General features: G+C 37.6%; 1 protein-coding gene across 3 annotated transcripts in view; it reads left to right on the top strand.

Annotated features, from left to right (window-relative positions):
* LOC137633618 (uncharacterized) overlaps positions 1–7,500 on the top strand; it is an 871,256-nt gene that overhangs the window by 333,953 nt on the left and 529,803 nt on the right. The window lies entirely within an intron of this gene.

Here is a 7,500-nt window from a genome sequence, read left to right as displayed (position 1 = left end):
CCTTAGAACAATGCATACAACCCTGCTTTCACCAGTATGGTTGAACGTTATCATTGTACCATCAAAGCAGTGTTGATGTCCCGCTGCAAGCGCTCTGACTGGTTTACCCAGTTTCTCTGGATCCTTCTGGTATTCAGAACCACTCGTAAAGACACTGTGGATGTCTCGGTATCTGAAATGGTGTATGGCAACCTCTTGGTTTTCCTTGTCGGAATTCTTCCATCTGAAACCTCTTCTGAAAATCTCCAGTCTTATGTTCTGGATAGTCAAGAATGGCATTAACATTTGCAGTTTTAGGCCTGACATTACCTCCACCCACAATATGTCCCAAGTAAGTAACTGTAGCTTGACCAAAAGTACATTTTTGTAAATTTTTTGTTAACTGGGCTTCTCTTAATCTATCAAAGAGCATATTCAAACGTTTCATAAGCTCTTCCCAAGAATCTCCAATCACCAATATACCATCTAGATATGCAAATACTCCCTCTGAACACTGAATAGTGTTGTTAATTATGTGTTGAAATATGGATGGGGCATTTGCTAAACCAAAAGGCATTAGTTCATACTGGAATAACCCGAAAGGAGTTATGAAAGCCGATATAAGCTTGGCTCTAGATGTTAACTTCACCTGATAAAACCCTTTAAGGAGATCTATCTTAGCTACATACACTGCTTGGCCCACAGAGTCTATAAGGTCATCTAGACGGGGTAAAGGGTAACAATCCTTAACAGTAGCAGAATTTACTCTCCTGTAGTCTGTACACAGTCGCATGCTGCCATCCTCCTTTGGTACCAATAGACATGGAGACGCCCATGGTGACTTGCTTGGTATAGCTAAACCGGCACTCAGAAGATATTCCACTTATTTCATCAATAGTTTCTGGGCCGGGCTGATGCGATAAGGGTGTTGTCTTATGGGAGCAGTTCCTAGTAGAAGTTCGATGCCATGGGTGAGGACTGTACACTGACCTGGGTTTTTCCCATGAGGTTCTGGGTAAGAGTAAATAGGATTTTCAAGTCCTTCTGATTGAAAAGGAGAAAGATGTTGACATGAGTTTTCAGTCTTTCAGAGCAGCACAATTATCTACAAAACTCCACAAATACATGAATTCAGGTTCACTTACTTCAGGTTTCTCGTTCTTGACCTTAACATTACCATTTACAATTTTGTCTCCATAACCAGTTTCAGTATTTCTGGAATGATACCTTTTAAGCAGATTGGCATGGATAATTTGAGTACTTTTCCTTCTATCAGGGGTTTCAATCACATTGGTATGGTTATTGACATTTTTAACTACTTTATATGGACCAAAGAATTTGAAGGAAAATGGGGATCCAGGGAAAGGAAAATATGCTAACACCAGATCTCCTGGGTTGACCTTCCTAATTTTCGTTTTTTTATCATAACTATTTTTCATTTTAATTTTAGCTTTGCTTAAGTTTTCACTGGCTATTTTACGGACTTTGGAAAGGGTTTCTATAAAGTTACTCAAATATTGTTGAACAGTTACAGTCTGATTAGAGTCTGGGGGCTTTAACCATAAATCTTTAATTAATGCAAGGGGTCCTCTCAATAATCTCCCATATACCAATTCAAAAGGAGAAACACCAAGGGATTCCTAGGGGAACTCACGTATAGCAAACGACAAAAACTTTACTCCTTCATCCCAATTAAGATTGCTCTCTACACCAAAACTTTTTTAACATACTTTTAAATGTTTGGTGCCATCGTTCAAGGACTCCCTGATATTCCGGATGATATGTAGATGATAAGCTATGTTTTATATTTAATTCCTTAAGGATTTTTGAAAAAAGTTTACGTGTAAAGTTAGAACCACGATCAGTTTGGATATCCTTGGGAATCCCGTAAGTAGTAAAGAAACTTGAAAGGTGTTTAGCATTATTTCTACGGCAGATATATTCTTAAGTGGATGGCCTCTGGAAAACGAGTACTGGGATACTTAAGAGTTAATAAATATTGGTTACCACCTTTCGTCTTAGGAAAGGGTCCAAAACAGTCTATTACTAATTTCTCAAAGGGCTCATGTGGAACTAACACGGGCTCTAAAGGTACTTTAGGAGTTACTTGGTTAGGTTTGCCAGCTATTCAGCATACATGACCTGTCTTTATGAAATCTCCTACGCCTTTCCTCAGATATGGTTAATAGAACTTATCAAGTATTCTATAGTGAGTTTTGTATGGTCCCAAATGACCAACTGGTCCATCAAGTGCAATTTCCATTATATGAGTGCCTACTGAAGAAGGAACAACAATTTGGTATTTCTCATTCCAAGTATCAAGATCTGAATAGTTAGAAGGACGGTAAAAACGCATTAGGATACCATTATTATGATAAAAAAGATGGGGATTTATTCAAAGGTTTTATATGAACAGCCTTATCATGCAAACAAGATAAAGATTGATATGACCTCTGGGCAGCTACTAGTTTATCTCTAGACATTACCTTAGTTAAGATATCACTATCTACTTCAAAATCATTTACCTTTTCTCCTGCTTGGGACCGAGTGACTATATGTGTTGGGGCTTGTTCAAGATCTACCTTCTCATTATCCATCAAAGGTTTGTCCAAAACTACCCTATCATCCATGGGGTTATCAGTGACAATTAAATTTGGTACAATTAATTTCCCAGCTAAATCATTACCCAATAGCAATGAAACTCCTTTTACCGGTAATTCTGTATCAATCACCCCAAGTTCAACTTTCCCTTTTACAAGTGGACAATCAAGGTAGACATTGGCAAGGGAAATGGATGAGATTCCAGTAAGATCCCTTACAACCACCTTCTCACCAGTTAGATTATTCTCAACATTAGGTAAAGCCTTACTATGCAACAAAGTTAAGGCAGCTCCAGTGTCTCGTAATATAGTGACCTTAGACTTCTGTTCTTTCTACCCCAAAGCTATTATACCTTCAGACTTTAAATCACCAAACACATCTGGTACATTTGCTTGCACATGCGAAATAGGTTTACTCTGGGAGGCTGAAAATTTTACGTTAGGTTTCATAAAAACATTATGGTAGTTATCAGATCCTTTACATTTAGGGTCTTTACAATTATGAAAAGTATGTCCTTCTTTCTTACATTAACTACATTTAGGATTATAAGAACCTTTGCCATTATCATCTGAAATACGGGATTTTCCTGAAACTGGTTTTACAAAAGTCTCAGCTCTTTTATTAGGAATAGACTTATATATTAAGGAATAAGTCTCAGCCAGGGAAGCAGCCTTTAGTAAATCTTTCTCCTGCCTATCTTCAATATAGAGCATTACATTAATGGGAAGTTTCCATTTAAATTCTTCAAGAACCATTAAATTCATCAGTTCTTCAAGAGAAGTTACTTCAGCATACTTAAGCAATTTCTTGATAGCTCTAAGCTTGTCAGAAGCAAAAGTTTGGATATATGATTTACATAGGTTACGAAAAGCTTGTCTATATCCTTCCTCTGTTATGGAAAATGCATCTAAGATTGCTTTCTTAACCTGGTTATAACCCTTAGTGTCATCCAGATGCCTAACAACCTGAGCAGCTTTTCCTGACAATTTAGGTTTAAGGAGCCATACCCACTGTTCAGCAGACCAATTAAGGTGATTAGCAGTTTCCTCAGATACCCAAAAATAATCCTCTGAATCATACTCTGTGAATGAGGGAACTAACTTTATATTTTTAGTCAGGTCAAAGAGAGATAACTCTTCTTCCATTTGCCTATTCTGAAGATTAATTGAAGCCCTCTCAGGTTCCACCTTGATAGTTAAACTGGATTCTAATTCTAATTTAACTTTCTCCTTTTCAAACTTTTCTCTTCCTTCCCTAGCTGGAAATTCTAACTCAGCTTTCTCCATTTCAAATTTTTCTCTTTCTTTCTCTTTCCATTTAAAAAACTCACGTCTCTTTTCAGCGGCTTGCAAAGCTAACTCTTCCTCTCTTAAAGCTAACTGAGCTTTTTCACGCTCGACTGCAAGACGTTCAAACTCTAGCTGTTGTTAAAATGTAAGGGAAGGGGTTTCTGGAACAAGATACTGCATAGCTTTGTCACCCTAGGTTCCAATATGTATATAGTGAGCAGTTATCACTTTCCTAATGTTAAACTCACGCATACTAGAACGTACCTCAAGGTCTAAATGCCTAGCACTTCCATTAATTCAGACTTCCGAGCAGCGGTAAGGGCATGCAATTCAGAGGAAGGATCCACCACAAACTATTGAGTATCAGACTTCGCCATTGTGAAAATTAAGAAGAAACTTCAAGAACAATATAAAGACCTGAATTAGAGTTTTACAATTCCTAAATTGCAGCGCACTTAGTTAAGCACTGACCACTCATAAAACGATAAACCACGCATAAATAGTAACAGATTAGACAAATACTAATACACAAAACATTTTATATATGGGAAAAGGAGAATGAATACGGACGGACTAAAGTATTTTACTCACGGTTCAAACCAAAGTGAAGTCAAAACTGTAACTTACTACACTTTGATTTGAACGGTAACTTCACACACATATGTCGAGGCATTAACAAGATTCATTACACTTTACAGAAAATGAATAACGCAAGAGATTGGTATCTAAGGACCCAGGGAAAGACTATAAGCAAGTGGAAATCACGAATGATTCGAGAGAAATTAATTTTTAACAATGGTACGACAGATTAACTTTTTAACCCGCGCACCGAGTCTCGGTTATGAGAGGCGGGGGGTGGGGAAACCATAACAAGGTTACCGGCAGTCGTTTACTAAAAAAGAAGTGGCCACCTTCTGTCAACGAAAAATTTACGCACAATAAAAATAGATTCTTCAGCGGTCTAGCAAACACAAAAACAGTCCCCTAACTAACTATAACTTAAGGATGTTTATATCATGTAAGGTTGAATAACGAATCACCAACTACAAAAACAAACAACTGAGTCTTAACGATATTGTCAATTATTACATACCCACGAAGTTTAGCAAAAAAAATCCCGGAAGGGCCCCCATAATATTATCACAGTCGTGAGATAGAAGGGTAATTTACCATTCTAGCATGTGAGTTCAATGGACCATAATGATAATAAAATAAAGGTATTTGAATGAGAATAAGATCTAACAAAATTCATATAATTATACAAAAATTATTCACAAAACAATACAATTAAACTTAAAGTCCATATAAAAGGAACCCAAAAGTCATAAAGGACAGGAATGACACAATAGGACAAATGACAAATGACAAACAACAACCAAGTCTCCAAAAGTAATCACACTGGGAATTGAGAACACTTGAAACAAAAGCACAATTCGTTATTAAACCCTTTCAATAATATCACTTATACTTAGGTTATAGATGCATTACAATACAGGGGTCTGCTTACTTGCCGGACACTTAAAGTCCTTGGTTTAATTGCTGAGTGGAGACTGATTCAAAATTAAATCTAGGGGTCGAAGAAATTTAGGATGGGTGGAGCCAGTAAGAAAAAGGAGTGTGAAATGAAAGCAAACAAGTTTCTGAGAAAGGACAAAGGAAAGTGGTATAATAGGGAAAACAGTCAGGCAAAATATATATAATAATTACATTGATGTGGAAGGGGTAATAACGTTGAGAAGTAAGTGCAAGTGGTTGTGAAGCTAGTATTTTTAGCCTTCTGGAAACTTTGTAAACATTGCAGAGGATGTGCAATATGTGAAACTGGATGTGTAGAAATGACCTTTAACCTTTGGAAACATTGTAAACGTTATAGAGGCTGGCAGTGATTTTCATCATTCTGAAAGCCCTCTAAAAGTTATAGAGGCTGTGCAGTGTTTGCAAATGGTGTTGCAGCCAATAATTTTAGCCTTCAGGAAGCTTTGTAATCGTTTTAGAGGCTTTGAAGTGATTGAATGTTGTGTTCTCGCCAGTGATTTTACCAATCTGGAAACATTCTAAACATTGTAGAAAATAATTACCATTGATTTGAGACCTGGGAGTGATTTTAGCCTTCTTGATGCATATTAAACGTTGCACAGGCTGTGTACTGAGTGCAAAAGATGGTGCAGCTAAGCATTTTAGTCTTGTGGAGGCGTTCTGAAAGATGTAAATGTTGTGCAGTAAATGTGTTTGATGGTACAGTCAGTGACCCCGGCCTTCTGGGAGCGTTTAAACGATGTAGGGCCTTGCTAAAAGTACAAGTGGTAATGTGGTATGTTATTTTAGCCTTCTGAAAGCATTGAAAACGTTGTAAAGGCTATGAAGTAAGAGTAAGTGGTGGTGTAGCAAGTAATGTTAGCCTTTTGGAAGTGTTTTAAACGTTGTACAGGCTGTGCAGTAAATGAAAGTTGAGTTGTAGCCATTAATTTTAGCCTTCTGGAAGCGTTTTATACATTGTAGATAATGTGTAATGAGTGCATGTGGTGTTTTAGGCAGTGATTTCAACCCTCTGGAACCGTTGTAAACGTTAGAGAGGCTCTGCAGTAAGTTCATGTGGTGGTGCAGCCAGTGATTCTATCCTTCTGGAAGCGTTTTAAATATTATAAATGCTCTTCAATATATGTAAGTGGTGGTATAGCTCTTAAATATAGCATTCTGGAATCGTTATAAACGTTGTAGAGGACGTGTGGTATGTGCTATTGGGGGGTATAGCCAGAGATTTCAGCCTTCTAGAAATATTCTTAATAATATAGAGTCTGTGCAGTAAGTGAAAGCAGTAACAAGAAAAGTTAGCCTTCTCGAAGTGTTATTAAACGTTGTAGACACTATGCTGTTAGTGCATATGGTGCCGTGGACAGGGATTTTAGCCTTCTGGATGCGTTATTTACATTGTGAAACCTAGCTGAAGAAAGAACTGCTAATGATCTGAGCAATCTGGAATAATTGTAAACGTTGAAGCTGCTGATGTGCAGTAAATGCAATTGGTTCTGTAGAGTCAGTCTGAGAAAAGAATTGCCAATGATGTGACCCTTCTATAAACGTCATACAGGCTGTGTGATCAAAGCTCTAGTATTTTTTTTAGACTTCTGGAATCGTTCTAAAGGTTGTAAAGGCTGTGCATTAAATAAAAGTGGTGGTGTATCCAGTGGATCTAGCCTTCTGGAAGCAGGGTAAACGTTGTATAGGATAGGCAGTAATTGCATATTCCGGTGATTTTAGAGGTCTGGAAGCGTTCTGAACATTCTAAAGGCTCTGCACTATGTTTTTGTGGTGGGCAGCCAGTGAAGTTTGGCTTTTTGGAAGTGTTGCAAATGCTTTTAGAGGATATGAAGTAAGTGGAAGTGATGGTATAACCAGTGATGTGGAACCTCTTGAAATGTTATAACTGTAGTGGAGGCTGTCCGAAGAAAGAACTAACAGTGAATTTAGCCTTCTGGAAGCGTTGTAAAATGGTTCAGAGGATTTCCATTGAGGGCTCGTAGTGTATTAGCCAGTAATTTTAGCCTTTTGAAGCGTTATAAACAATCTAGACGCTGTCTAAGGAAAGTACTACCAGGGATCTTACCCTTATGGATGCATTGTAAATATTTTA

This window comes from Palaemon carinicauda, chromosome 43 (genome assembly GCF_036898095.1).
Source record: "Palaemon carinicauda isolate YSFRI2023 chromosome 43, ASM3689809v2, whole genome shotgun sequence".
Taxonomy (NCBI): Eukaryota; Metazoa; Arthropoda; class Malacostraca; order Decapoda; family Palaemonidae; genus Palaemon; species Palaemon carinicauda.
The sequence above is the reverse complement of the archived record's forward strand: the minus strand, read 5'-3'. Positions and strand labels throughout refer to the sequence as shown.